This window comes from Lissotriton helveticus, chromosome 7 (genome assembly GCF_964261635.1).
Source record: "Lissotriton helveticus chromosome 7, aLisHel1.1, whole genome shotgun sequence".
NCBI lineage: Eukaryota > Metazoa > Chordata > Amphibia > Caudata > Salamandridae > Lissotriton > Lissotriton helveticus.
In genome coordinates, this window is record NC_136068.1 from 1,012,605,621 (window position 1) to 1,012,621,920 (window position 16,300).

Sequence of the window (16,300 nt, forward strand, 5' to 3'; positions counted from 1 at the left end):
CTTCTAATCTTGCTTCCCGTTGCTCGTCTGGTTCTGAAGCTCGTAATGCCTTTTTCTTTCGTGCTTCAGATGTAGATCGACCAATCGATTTCCTTTTGGGGGGCATAACTGTCGACGATACTCGCAAATTCGCTGAAAATAAAGAAATGGAAATATTCAGTATTTGAAAGATTATGAGGGCCCTGGGGGGCCGAAATTTAAAAAACTTTTATGCCAGAAACCTTCGCAGGAGTGTACTCAACAACTTCCCAAAGTTTCATGGCGATCCGATGAATGGTGTAGTAATGCATAAAGGACAAACAGACAGACAGACATACATTCGTTTTTATATATAAAGATTGTCACATTTGGTGTATGTTCAAAAACGGAGGTCAAATGTCAGTTTAGTCTTCTGACAAAGTGCTGCTTATTCTTTTAACATGTAGACTGGTCATTACTTTTTCTAGTACTGCAAATTTTGAGGATTTTGTAAAGTAAACTAGCTTACAATCTTGCCCTGTGACTGTAGAGGCAATAGGATGTCATTTTCTTCTGACACACACCAAAATTTGAATAGCTTAAACAAACTGTGCCAATAAATATACAGTTAGGAAACAACAAATGAAGCAGTTTTTTTCTAATTCAGAAGCGTGAATGGAACAAATAATAGGATAAAAACAAATCAAGATACTTTACTTGGTGATGCACAATTGACAAATGTTTGCTGACACACAAATCCCTCACATTATTATTTGTGCGCAATTTAATGTTATCAGTAAAACTGTATGTTTTTGCCAATTTAGTGTTCATTTAAATGGAAAATGTTCTGTCTGTAAATGACAATATGTTACCACACCATGCTTTATTAATATATTTGTGACAGTGTGCTCCGAAATGCAACACCAGCTACACAATACACACTTACCACTCTCCTGTTGTATGGGAGTGGCTCATTAGCTTCACTTGTTCTTTATGTGATTCTTGGATTTTTCACAACTTCCTATAATGTAACATTGATGGCAGCACCACACTCTGAAAATGATTCCAGCACCACTAGATATTACCTAACACGGGCCATAAACCACTAGTGCTCCATATCAAGGCCTAACATAATAGTTATATGCCTCAATTACTTTGCCATCCCCAAACCATAGAGAGATGCTTCACCTGCATTACCTATACAGCTAACGGTATAACCTCCATTCAAAATACAGGAAAATGGAAGGAGAAAACTAAGGGTGGATTTAGTTTTGCAAATGTGGGACATTTGCCAAAAAGTAGTCGATGCATTGTATGCCCAATTTAGAATGTATAGACCTCAATGCACATAGGGAAGATGGGTGAGTGTCCTAGATTAGTCAAACTCTAAATCAGGCTCTTCGACTTCTAAGGAGAGTGAGATAATTGCTTACATGCCAACCACCTCACTTTTGTTGCCATGCCCCTGCATCAATGACCCAAGAGGGATATTTTCTACTAATGAGTCTTTCAGTAGGTCACTTAAACCCAAGATGATCCCCTTTCTCAACCCACCGGAAAAGGAGCTTTACACAACCTATGAAAAATTAGGGGTCTGATTTGGATCTTGGCAGACAGGTTACTCCGTCATAAAGGTGTTGGATATACCGTCCGCCGAAATATAAACCCCATAGAATATAATGGGATGTATATTTTGGGGATGGGATATCCGTCACTCCAACCATTTCATGACAGTGTCTAAGTTCAAATTTACAAACAAAATTAGAAATATATTTATTTTGAAAAATTACACTGAAACATTTTAAGGCCACAATTCTACAGTGCAGCATTTAGTTAAAGAATTATTAGTTAGAAAATGTCCCATACCTAATCCAAATGGAAAATATTTTTAAATGCAATTATGATACTAAGTACCATTTAAAAACAACTGTATCGCAAGTTTGCAAATATAGGGTTTTAAGCTGCAACCTTTCCTCATTACCTTACTTTGGTCATAACTTCTATTGTAACAAATAACAGTTTACTATTCTAACTCCATCCATGCTGAGTTGGATGTCTAAGTCATGTATTTGTAATTCAAGAATGTGGTATTAGAATTGGAATTAAAATACTTTTTTCACATTAAATGTTTGCAACCTAAATATTCTTCTAACTAAATGTCTCACAGTGTATGCCTGTGACGTCGGACAACAGGGGGGCGTCTGACGCATGGAACGGGATAAATTAGTTAGACGCTCCTCTAATACCATTTTACTTAACACAACCCTTCACTCAAAATAATTTTTTTTAGAATTTGCTGGAATCTTTGTGGAACAAGTTCATAAGATCAGGCTATAGGTAGTAGCATTTTCACAAACACCTATGATATTTGAGGCAAAAAGTACGTTTACAGTGAGGTGGCAGGATGTTCCGACATCAATTTTGAAGTCATAAATAAGACCATCATCTCTCCCATTCGTTCTAGCTTAACAAATGACCCTATCCTATATCCCTTGTGAAAATATCCTTCAAACGTCTATGCCCCTGTTGGCTGAAACTTTTCAGCTCCGTCTTTGATCTACTGGCCATCTTCGCAGAGTAATGTAGTGCCATGCAAGCAACGCATCTTTATAAAAGTATGGAATATTTGGGATAGTCTATTATGGTTTTTTCAAAAGGCAATTGCAAAAACATTTTATACATAGGATAATTTCTCTAAATATTGATTAATTTGAAAACATTTTATAAGCACTGACATCTTATGTGTAGACCTACTAACCATATTACTCCTTGTCATTTCTTGCATCAGATTTTGTCTATAAATCGACTAATGCTTGACAAGCACTCTGAGGCCTGGTCCACACTCTGTAAAACTGCAACAGTGGACACAACTAAACAAATCTTTTAGGAATACTCATTTCCTTGTCTTCTCTAACTCTTGTCAATTTTATTGACCTCATGATGTTAGTAACTATCTCCATTTTTGTTCTGATAAGTTTAGCACAAAAAGTGTGGTTATTTATTGACTGAAATAGCTGGTACAAGCTCTCTCTTCTACAGAAAGTCATACTGTTTTTTTCCAGAAAGCGACTTCAGAAATGCTGTTCAAGCTTTTGTACTCTCTCATCTGTTTGGTGATGATGCTTCACTCACTCTGTGGCCTCCCAGACTCCATACTGGCCCCCCTTAAGGTCATCCCACACACCGCAGGACATCTCATTCAGGGCCTGAAGAAATATGATTACATCACCCCCATCCTGCTGGAATTAGCTACCCTGCTGGCCCGCACCATCTTCAAAACCAGCTGCATTATTTACTAAGCCCAGCACCCCCACTAATCGTTTAGACAAGCTCGCTGTCTCAGGTGGTTATCGACAAACCTGAAGCCAAAGACACAATCAGAATGCAACTGTTAAAGTAATAAAGCAAGAGAGCAAACCTTTTCTATACATGCACCCAGGGTCTGGAACAACTCCCCTATATCCATAACCTTGAACTTTGTAAAGCGCACAGCTACCTCCAACGTGGTTTCCCGGCGCTGGGGGCCCTCGGGAAGATTAAGCGAGCTATTGCCCAGAGTCACATGGTGCTGGGCTGACCTGCCGCCGCTAATCGAACCGTGAACCCGTGGTCCGGAGTCAGGCCCCCTGACCACTGCGCCTCACCTCTTCCATCAGGTGCTAGGCCCTAACAATGCTCCAATTTAAGAAAAAACTGAAAATACACCTCTTTAAAATACACACCATCACGAGTCATAAAGTGTCCAACACCAGCTTTGTCTCCTATTACTCGTTGACTTTATGCTTGCCTTTGACCATGTACACTGCTCTGCCGCTTTTTTGCTAGATGCACACTAGAGAAATACCATATACATACATTCACACATTTAAGTCTCCGTTGAAGTCGTGGTAGGAGGTGCTGTTATGTAAGTGTTCTAAGTTTTTTGGACCACAGCCATTAAAAAAGCCACAAATCCGTCTGAATTAAACAAAATGTATGGTAAAGATATGCTAATCCTTGCTGTTTACATTTCACTGTTCTGACAGCGGGCGATCCATCAGACCTATGAACTCTGCAGAGTATTAATCGTGTTCCAAATTTAGCTGCGACTTTGAAGCTCCTGTGCAGAAGATGTATTTGGCAACATCAAGGCCCGCGCTCCTTTCAGAAGCAAAGGGATTTTATCTTATCTGAAAACAAAGGTCATTCTGCTGCAGAGAAGCAGACGCATTCCCAGGGTAGGCCTGTACAAAGAAGGAAGGCAATGTCTCAGAGCACTGCTTGGAGCAGATTGTGGAGTCAGTCATAGAAAACTGAAAGGCCTTATTGGTGCACTGTGATGCATTATTTTGTGCACTGCCCCACTGTATTTCTGCTGCTATTACTTAGTGCCCTGTTAGTTACTTTTGGTGCGTGTGGGTTTAGTATATGGTGCACTCTACAGTACACTACACACTACTCCCGTAAAAATACTAACAGCAAAAATACAACAGGTTCTACAGCTCATAATAATGTGATCATTTTCAGGCAGTTACTATCTCTCCCCTTCAATGTAGAGGAAAACATCCCACAAATCTGCGCAAGAAAACTGTGGCCAACAGGGATCGTTTTTTGGCTTCATTATAACACCGCTGGTTTAAAACCCGACAGAATGGTTACTATGAAAACAACTACAGATTTTTGGCGTTAACTTGTCATTCCAGGAGCAGCCTAAAGTCGTTTTCTATAAGAAACAAAGTAGCAGATTCCGTAGTAAGAACAAAAACCTCAAAAAATGGGATTTGATAGAAATCAAAATCGCCCACACATGCGTTGGAGCCTCTGGAATCCAAGCTCTCTGTGGACTGCCCGACGTCCACGAAGGGGACCCTCCTAACAGGGCTCCCCCTTTAGTGCCACAGGATGGCACACAGGACAGCCCAGCCTTGCGAAACCCCTTTGGGGTACCGCTCATCATATCTGGCCCAAGTGGGGGAAGGCGAGAGGCATAAGTGTCTCCCCTGCCTACCTAGCGGCCTCTTTCTCCTCACCCCTGACGCGGTTCCCTCCCTATCGCTTACCCGGCATAATTAGGGTGGGGTGAAAGAAGTTCTAATTTGTTATTTTGTGTTGCAGGCGTAGTTACAGGGCGATCCAGACGTGGAAAGGTACTAAGGGGTATCCTCTTCAGGAGCACAACGGGTGCTGAGGCCTAATATCCCCAGGAAGTCTTTGTGGCGGACCCTGAGGTGCGACAGCACCCCGTCTGTCCTACGGGCGGTTGGAAACCTGTACAACCGGGGGTCGCTTGAACATTCCGCCCCTAGTCAAGGGGGGCTTGAATAATGGGGTGGACCAATAGTTCACCGGAAGTGGGAGGGGCTATCCCCTCACCATAACCGCGAAACATAGATTGTCGAAGGCCACGATGCAAGTTGGCCCATCATGTGGTAGGCCGCGAGGGGCAGCTTGCCTTTGGATCACCTGTAAGATAACCCACCATGTTGACATAGTTGGAATGGGCAGCTTTCAAAAAAATAAAAGCTGAAATAAAATGCATCTCAATCAGTGCTTTAAATGGGCCGGTACTCACCGGTACTGAGTACCGGCACTATTATATTTTCTTTTTCTCCCCTTGAGTACCGGGACCTTCCCTCCAACAAGGAGAGTACTGGTATTCATAACGGCCCGGTTTTGATGCGGTTGCTGCTGAGCTGCTTCAAAAGAGCCAGGACAGCAGCTCATCTTCAGTAGAACACAGAGAGCTGCATGTGCCTCTCTGGAAGTTAAGAAAGGAGTATCGTTGCAGGGTGTCTTCCAGAGGGGGTCGTAAGGTGTCCATAACACCTAATAGGAGCAAGTGTGGGACACATTGTTCAAGGTAATACAGCTTGTTAGCATGCCACTTGTTTTAAAAGCCTGCAAATCTTCGCCCATCAACAAGAAAATCCCTACCCTCTAGACTTAAATCAATGCATTCATGATTAAAAAAAAAACTGCAGCACTAGTATTGATTCATTAGTGTGCAATTTATTGATAAACATGTGTTATATAACTATATACACTTAGGTGATTTGCAGCACCCAAATCACCTCCTAAGTATCTCTGCTCCAATGAGACACTTGTGGCAGTCTCTGAAAAGGTTTCAATATGCGAACATGTACATTGCACAAAAAATGGGAACCCCGACTTTGTGCTGCACATGGTAAAGATTTGAGGGCCTCCACTGTCGGGCACTGCTTGTGAAAGAGAATGTATGAGAGCCAGGAAGTAAAAGCAATAAGTGTGTGAGTTTGCAAGCGTGGGTATGACTGTGAGAATGAAAAGTTGTACTGTGTTTTTGAGTGAAATTAAATGGTACACAGAGTGCATGAAATGGGCTTTTAACTGTGTGGGGGGCGTGTATGCGTTAGGGGGCAAATTTATCTAGACAGCTTGAAGGGAATGTGTGTTTTTCAAGCCTGGCTCAAACTGTAAGTGGCTCACACACCCCATGGCAAATGTACTTAAAAAATAGCTACTCATGACGCCAACTCTAGCTTTATTAATCGGGCAAAGGCCAAGGGTTGGCACCAGAAAGTAGGTGCAGTCGCAAAGAACCAAATCATGAACGGCATTTTTTTAAAAACACTTCCCCAAAGAATTTGTCAACAAGACAAATGTTATAATAAATGTATTCTGCCTTGCCTAACTCATCACAACACGCTGCATTTCGAAATATTACCTGGGACAGAGATCTTTGCTTATCCAGTCAATTCCTGGCTACAATGGCACTTTAATAACTCTGGTGGTTAATGCACTTGCTGTAAATATCTGTGTGCATTCTTCAAATCAAAGTTTTGACTGAACATAAAATTGCATAGCGGATCAATGTCCCTGCAGTAACACACAGCATGAGACATGCAGATCACAGATTTGATTTTTATGTAGAGAGGGCTGCTGCTTACTGTTTTTGCTGCAGAGATCATTGTGTTACCTGCAGGTTACAAGTTTAAATCTCTGCCATATAGTTCAGTGATTCATGATCCTGCATTAAGGATACGCATCAAACTACAAGGCAAACGTTAGTAAACTTGCTGGTTTTTTTTTCTCAATATTCTAAGGTAGCTTAAAAAAAGGTTAGTTTGGTTAATATTAAGGACTTATAGGTAAGTACTATTCAAATGGCTAGACATTCTTACAATGCATGCACATTTTTTGCATACAAAGTTTAGAAAGATAAAAAACATAGCCCCACCCCTTGTCCCACCCCAAATTCCACCCTAGTCCACTGCTTATTTTTGGTGAGTACCTGCACTTATTTTTTACAATTTAAAGCACTGATCTCAATAACTATATTCAGGTGGTCTCCTGACTGCACGAACCCCATACAAAAACACAACAAATCCAAAAACATAATGACACAAAAAAATTGAAAAGATTATTTTAAATTAATCTGTTTGTTTTTTGTAAATCACGTCTATGCTTTCTACACACTGGGAAGTAACTGAGCGAAACCGGTCTCTCAAGCTTCCTAAATCCATTTGTGAGTAGCTCATCCAGTCCAATTTTTTCTGTGCATACTGATGCTTGTCGTCCTGATTGTATTAAGCGATCAACTGCTCTCAGTGTACCAGAACGCAAAGGAAAATATACACACACACACATATACACACACACACACAGACACAGATATTTAGAAAGCTGTTAATGTGCCACACCAGCCAAGGTCCGCAGCGAATATTCTATTTAAGCACAGTGAAAGCGGTTCGAACCTACGCAGTTCTTGATCACAAGATTTGAGGGTGGTTCGATGAATTTTTTAAAACATGACACATCATAAACAGTGATGAAAGACTTTAGGAAATTGCGTGTATATGTGTGGATTCCAAATGTTTGCAATTGGAGAACTGTGTTTTCCATATAAGTACCAAGTAACTGACATGACACACCGACATCAGAAATGTACATTTCAAATATAGACATAGTATAAATCAACCATAAGTGCTGGTTTCATTTACATGCTCATAATGTATCAGCTCCCATGCTTACTATTGTCTCAAAATCTAATTGTTTCCATGCTATAATATCATTTCTCTAAGAGTTTCAAAACATGTTATTTGCATGGTTTCAGATCCGTAAAAGCAAGTTTTGAGCCAATTTAGGCTCTCAAAAAAAATAAATATATATATATATTTCGACACTTCAGCCCCTCCGTACACGAGACTTACTTCAAATAAGAGCACTCCAAGTCGTTTCAGCGTGGCTAGCCATATTTATTTCTAGCTTTGCAGTATAACAAGGGTTACAAACGCGTTTCGGCGTTACCGCCTTCGTCAGTGTAACCATCGCATCATTTTCAGTGATTTAAATAACATTGCAATGTGACTTCCTGTCACGTGTGTTAAAAATAAAAATAAAAAATGGCACAATTCATGCAATTCTATCATTGGGAATGGCGGCCATCTTACAGTGGTAAATCGTGTTCTGTCACAAATTTAAAGTACAATTTGAACATCATTAGAATTTCATTTGTTCATGTTTACAAATCATTACGTCATTATAATAATTAATTCACTGGTGATGTGCATTCATATATCAGTTAAACACTGTATAACATGTTATTGGTCGCCTATCGTTTCTAAATGCCGTTAACAAACACAGTTCTCTAAATCACTCATTTAATTGAATAGCTATTTTTAGCTTTAGAGTTGGAGAACTGTAATAAGTGGTTCACGGATATTTTAATCTGGGAGTTTTCCTTACTTATGGGACTTAAAGTGGACTTCACAATTGCGCCCTGAATGGGCTTTTATTGTTTACTAATCAAATCTTTAGTTCAGTCTTAGGTTTCGAAAACAAATTCTTTTTTCTCTTTTCTAAATTAAGTTCTTCCCAAAGGACTGAATAGTTCATTAAATGTGAGTCCACATTTCTTCCTCATTATTCATGCCTCCTGGGGTTTTGGTCTGGAGTAAGATAATGAACGTGATTCTAGAGTCCGCAACTTTTTTACCCAATCTCCACCTCATTCAGTTCGGACCAATTGGTCTAGTATGAAGAAGGTTAGTAGGTTACTGTTACTTTTGTGCATCTCCTCGAAATGCCGAGCCACTCGGTAGCTCTGGTCTCTCGTTGAGATGGCTCTCATGTGTTCAAGAACTCTTAGTTTGGTCCATAAAAAACAAAAAGTTGCGCCACTGAGCAAATCTCACACGAAGGGGTTACTGCACTCACGCCACCGGCAGCAATCTCATCTTGTCATCACACTCCCAATAACATGCCAAACGCGTTTCGAGAACCACATTTCTCTTGATCACCGGCTTTTAAAAATATATAGACAGCGGACTTACACAGGAAATGCTGATATTTATTTAAATGCAAAGTCCCGCCAGCGAACGTACACAGGAAATGCTGATATTTATTCAAATGCAAAGTCCCACCCCAATGGGCGTCAACCAAATGGCATTATGGGTGTTGGTCTTACCCTCAGTGGGTAGAAGCAAGTGAAAGGCAGGCTGTAATGCTGTCCAATGTGACCCGGCGGATCCTACGATGCCCGGAATCGCGAGCACCGAACTGGAATGAAGGGGGCCTCGCTGCCGGGTCACATTGGGCAGCATTACAGCCTGCCTTTCACTTGCTTCTACCCACTGGGGGTAAGACTTTTGTGGAACCCACTTGGGTAATATTTGGAAACATAACAAAGTCATGGGAGTGTTTATAAGGACTGCTACACCCATAATGCTAGTTGGTTGATGCCCATATGGGGCGGGACTTTGCATTTGAATAAATATCAGCATTTCCAGTGAAAGTCCACTGTCTGCATATTTTTAAAAGCCAGTGATCAAGAGAAAAGTGGTTCTCGAAATGCGTTTGGCATGTTATTGGGAGCGTGATGACAAGCCGAGATTGCTGCTGCCGGTGGCGTGTGTGCAGTAACCCCTTCATGTGAGATGCTGATGCTCAGTTAAAGACATCAACTGAGCATATTATTCACCCAGATCCATTTAAAATCAAGCTTGATTCACAGTGTGATCTTAGGCACATGACCAGAATGTTACATATAATCTACCATGTCTGTCTGTGCAAGCAGTATGTGTGTCTCAGCTCATATTATTTCACTGTCTCTACAGGCCAAAAACAGGCCACCTATATATAAGCAAGACATAACATTAATTAGAAAATCGTTTTTGACACAAAGCAAAGCACATGTAATGTAAATCAGCCTTTTGTTGTATACTAGTGTTTATATCGTTTACTTATTGTAATTGCTATGTAATATGTTTGTAGTGGTCTATAATATGTTATTTTCTCTTTACCACAGATTATAATCATCTATACAAAGAAAAAACAATATGCCATCCAAATAAAGACGTGAAAAACAATATAAAAAAAATTTAAGGATTAAGGAAAAAAATACAAGACTCAACCAAAACAAAATCTTCAGAGAAAAAAAAAATGCTCCTGGTAAACAAACTAAAAATTTTCTCAGGAACTTATTGAAAGGTCAAAAAATAAAACGTGTGAATTCCAAGAAGAGTAAGACACCTGTAATTAGAAAGAAGAAAGTGTGTCCCTCCAAAAATGTTAGACCTGTAGAAGGAGATGATATTGTCTATAGTAATAGAAGGAGAAATCAATTTATTGAAATTCGAATGTTTTATAACAGAATTATATACAATTTATTTAAAAATGTAAAGAGGTATAAAAAAAAGACCGCTTTTTACAAGAAAAATAAAAACATAGTTAAGATTGTGGATGAAGCATTTAAAGTGAAACATAAATTGTTTAGTTTCGTAATGAATAGAATTTGTACACTCCATAAGGTAATCAATGTATTCAATTCAAAATGTAAGTGGAGGAGAGTAATTAATCAGACTAATTTTGGTGATGTTTTTTCTGGAGAATGGAAGCATAGTTCAAGTTGTGAGCCATTTTTTAATGAAGAAAGTTACTTTCAGGATAATGATTTGGTGCATGCAGTTGACACCAGTGGTCGAGCATATGAGGTGAAGGACGGTTGTCCGGTTGAAAAAGAAGAGATTGTGCCTAGAAATACAGAAGAGGTGTTAGCTGATGAAGTTTTAGGGAGATGTCCTAAGGCTCCAGTGTATACTTGGAATTGTAGTAGTATTTGTAGTGTGCAACAGGATTCAATTGATTTTTTTCGCAGTTTCTTACGGACATATACTAAGAAAAGTGTAAAACAAAAAATGAAAATTTTACAAGAGTTAGATCCTTGTAGAGTGAGAGAAAAAACAGGTTTGCAAGGGCATTTACTGGCTTGTCTTTCAAGAAAAGTATGTCAGAGTGTTTTTCACAATTTTAGGATGTTAGAAGTGCATCATAATAAAGTGAGGAAATTAGTGAGAAGGTTGTATTATGCAAAAAGTCCAGCACTTAAACTAAAACAGTTAAACAGTGCTCTTTTGCATGGAACTGAATTAGATGTGAAAAACATTTGTGATGAAATTGGGTTTTGTTACTTTGGTGAAAAAGAGGACAGTGCAGAAATTGATTCAGTAATAGAAGGTAATGTAGAAGAGAATGGAGAGATTACAAGTACAGAAAAATTTGAACATGAAATTACAAAGTTTAAGGTCAATTCAAGTGAAAGGCCTAATTTTACTTGTGTGTGTTGTCGACGAACTCATTATAAGCATCAGACTAGATTAGTTGATTTATATGTAAAAAGCGAAAAGATAAATAATAATGAGTGAAAGGATTTTGCAACTTATTTGTTGGTAGAAAATTGTTTTGATTTGGGCTCTGATCAATGTATTTGTAAATATTGTTATAATAAATTAAATGAAAACAGAATGCCTGCTAGAGCTGTTCATAATAATCTGGAGTTGGTAGACATTCCTTCTGAATTGATGGATTAAATACATATGAGTCTATTCTGATTCAATGTGTGCATCCTTTTCAGGCTATTGTTCGCATGGAGCCTAAGACAGGGAAATTGCCTCCTTCAGATTTACAGAGAGGATTAAAGGGAAGAGTTGTTTATTTGCCTCTAGATTTTAAGAAAAATATTGATACAATTGGTGTCGAAAAAGTAGAAGAGGAACCTCTGGTAATTCTAGTTAATGGTGTTCCGACAAAGAGTAAGAAAATCTTGCAAGAATTAGTGGATGTTAGGAAAGTCAAAAAGGCAACGTTGTATCTGGTAAAAAATAATCAGTACTATAAAAATGTGTATGTGGGAGAAGAGGAAACAACTGTACAGGACGACACTGATTTCTCAGCTGGGCAAATTGAAAAAGTTGATGTCTCTAGAAGTGAAGAAATTTATGAACATTATAGTGTTCATCCATTGCATTCCAAAGAAGTAATGGGGAATGCTATTGACTTGTTTCAAATGAAAAAAGCCAAAGGAAGTCCCATTAGTTTATGGGAAGAAAGTTTGGAAGCTCGTTGTTTTCCACAGTTATTTCCAACAGGTGAAGGTGGACGATATGACGACCGACCTGTTCAAATTCCTGCATCTGAATACCGGACTTCAAGATTATATGCAGAAGATCCAAGGTTTCATCAATGCATTCCATATTTGTTCCATCTACTGTTTGAGAATGACTTGTCTGGATTTTCTTATGCAGTCAACCATATACTGAAAAGTGGAACACATCTAGAAAATGTTTCGGCAAGGGATTTTATGGATAAAGTGAAACTGCAAGACAGTGTTTTGGAATCTCAGCTAATTAATCTGATGGCATGTCAGCGTGGTACTAACGAGTATTGGTACCGTCGTCATGGGGAATTGAAATGTATGCTAAGAAACTTAGGAACTCCTACATGGTTCCTCACTCTTAGCTGTGCTGAGTATGCTTGGGAAGACTTACTTGAATTTCTACGAGAGGCAAATAAAAACATTGAAAATATTGATTACAAGACACCTGGAGAACTGTGCTCTTGAGATTCAGTTAATGTATGCCGATATTTCAATCATACGTTTGAAGCTATGATGTCTTTTATTACAAACAAAAAAAATCCTCCGCTTGGAGAGGTGTTGGATTTCTTTTGGAGAAAGGAGTATCAAGCAAGAGGTGCTCCTCACATACATATGCTGCTATGGATTAAAGATGCCCCAAAATTTGGAACAGATTCAGATGAGAAAGTGATGAGTTTCATTGAGAAGTATTGTACATGTGCTGTTCCGAAAAGTACAGAAGAAAACAATTTAAGACATCAAGTTTTATGCTTTCAAACCCATCATTGTGGGAAATACTGTCGTCGAAAATACAAATCCAAGGACAAGTTCTACACGAAATGTCGTTTTGCATTTCCACGTCCAGTAACATCGAAAGGAAGAGTGAATAATTTTATGTCTTCTCTGCGACATACTGTGACAAGAAAATCACCCAAAAATACATACAACCTAAGAAGAAATGAGGACTCCAAATACATAACTGACTACAACCCAGTCATTTTGTCCATGTGGAATGCTAACATGGATATTCAATATGTTGCTGATAACTCTATTGCTGTGGCTCGATATGTGACGTCTTATATCACAAAATCAGAAAAGACGGAACTGAAGGCAATGTGGATGGAAATTTCACATGAAAAGAGTCTAAGCAAGAAATTATACAGTTACAGTCTGAAGATGTTGTCGCATTGAGAAATTGGAGCATACGAATGTTTTGATCGGTTATCATCAGCAAGTCTATATGCCAAATCTAGAACCATCATTTTGGTGAGTCTAGGTCTTGCTGCAACACGAAACCGAGTTTTGAAATCTGTACAAGAAATTGAGTATTTGGCGGAGAAATAACCAGACAGTACAGATATTTTGAAGACAAACATGTTGGATACATACTATCCAAATAGAAGTAGTCATCTTGAGAATGTTTGTCTCTATGAAGTTCTGAAAACCTATACTTTTAAGAGGAACGTCACAGAAGACATCAATAAAGGTGTATGTGCTGTAATTGGAAGTGAAGGCTGTCTAGTGAAACAAAGAAAAAGCCATTTGATTAATCATCGAGAATTGAGTTGTGAATCTCCAGACAAAAGGGAATTTTATTACTTAGCTCTTTTGCAACTCTTTAAGCCTTGGCGAAGAGAAGAGGAACTGCTTGGAGATTTTCTTACTCATGAAGATTCGTTCAATGCAACCAAGGATACCATAGAATGTCCTGTTTTTTCAAATTATCTGTAAATGTTGAACGAGGAAATACAGCAAGAAGCTACAATTGCAGCAGAGATTGCTAGAGACAGTTCTCAAGACAGTCAGAGTTCTGTTTCATTGAGTCAGGATCCACTTGGTGGACCAATTATAGAAAATGAAGCTGCCACTGCCATGGATGAAGTGGAAAGAGCCATGGAACAAGTTCAGGAGGATGTAGTTAACTTAGAAGATTTGGAATAAGAACTAAACGTTGAGCAGAGGCAAATATATGACAAAGTCACAGAACACATTAAGCATGGTTTATCTCATGAGAAAAAAGAGTGCTCATGTACATCATTCATACCTGTTCGACTGTACGTACGTGGAGAAGCAGGAACTGGAAAAAGTTTCCTGATTAGAGCAATTGCAACGTATCTGCAGAAAAGAACGGAGTCATCTTTGTCTTGTGTTGTTACCGCTCCAACTGGGTTGGCAGCACACAACATTAAAGGGATTACTTTACATCGCTTATTGATGCTGCCAGTAGAGCATACAATACCACAAGCTATCTGGAGAAGCTTGTTGGGAAGTTTCAAGAGTCCTAAAGAAAATGAAACTTCTTATCATTGATGAAGTAAGCATGGTATCAAATGTAATGCTTGCTTTTGTGCATTTAAGAATGCAAGAAATTCTTAAAACAGAATATGATGTGTTATTTGGAGGAAAACACATCATCATTTTTGCAGATCTACTGCAACTAACTCCAGTGAAAGGACAGCCAGTGTTTAAAATGCTTACACATGAAGATACCAGGAAGTGCCTAGGAAGCATTGGAAATGTTAACATATGGTTAAATTTCAAATATGCAGAACTGCTTCAAAATATGCGACAGGCAAAGGATGAAGATTATACAAATATTCTACAAGATATAAGAATTGGAAAACTAACTAAGCATGGCAAAGAAGCTTTACATGGATGATTAATTTCAAATTTGTTTCCAAATAAAATATTCTCCCAGAGAAAATATTTATGAAAATTCCTGAAAACAAATCTGTTATATGCTTGATGCCAACTCTGAAAGAATGTTCGATCTTCAACAACAAAATGTTAAAGTTGGAAAATCAAGAGATTCTGAAACTGGAAGCTATTGATAAAATAGAACATGAAGGAGCAACTATTATTTTGTCTGAAAAGTTGAAATCAAAATTGGATTCTTTAGAGAAGACAATATCTAAAACTGCTGGTTTGGAAAAGACTCTGTATGCATCTTTAAATTGTATCATTTTACGACTTATTTACATGTGGAAAGAGGTTTAGTAAATGGAGCAATGGGTCATGTTGTTGATTTTGTGAATTACCGAAATAGAGATGGAATTCAATTTATAAAAATGAAATTTGATGGTATTGAAGAAGTACAACAAATCAGTCGTTGTTCTGCACGATTTTTGCTTGTGAAAGATTTATATGTCCGCCGAAAACAGTTTCCTGTTTCTTTGGCATATGCAGTGACTATTAATAAATCTCAAGGTTTAAGTGTAGATAGTGCTTTGATGAATATTGGAAGTTCTGTGTTCAAGGAGGGTATGGCATATGTTGCTTTATCTCGAGTCAGAACTTTATCAGGATTGTACTTGATTGATTTTGATGAGACAAAGATTAATGCAGATCTAAATTGTGTAAAAGAATATAATAGGTTAAGAAGAGAGTATGCTCCAAATTTACCTCAATATCCTCTATTTGAAAAGCGTGTGGGAGGCCGAAAAAGAAGAAATGAGAAAAATTGTAGTGAAGTTGTAGCAAAAAGAAAAAAGGTAGATGAACCAGTAATTGTAAGCAGAAACTAAATGGATTCAGTTAAAGATGTTGTTGGATTTCAGTTTGAAAATAGTTCTGGTGTCAACTGCTATGTTAATGTAGTGGTTAATGTTGTTTGATTTCTCAAAACTGTACAAGAACAGATTGCTGAAAATCGTGATCAAACATTTTGTTGTTTATTAAATTCTGTGTAAGAGAAATGTAGCAGTGATAGAACAAAAATACAAAGTGTTTCTGAAATTCGAAATGTTTTAGACATATGTTCAGGTCTAAATCAATTTTCGCAGAATATTCAGCAAGATTGTCAGGAATTTCTAATGTATATGCTTGTTGTTTTGCAAGATGAAGGTGCAGATGTAGAAAATCTTTTTGGCCTTTCTTATAAATGGCAACATGACTGCGACAATTGCTCCTTTTCAAGTAGTACTACAATAGACACTGAAAGATTTATGTATTTGACTTTACCAGACTGCAAAT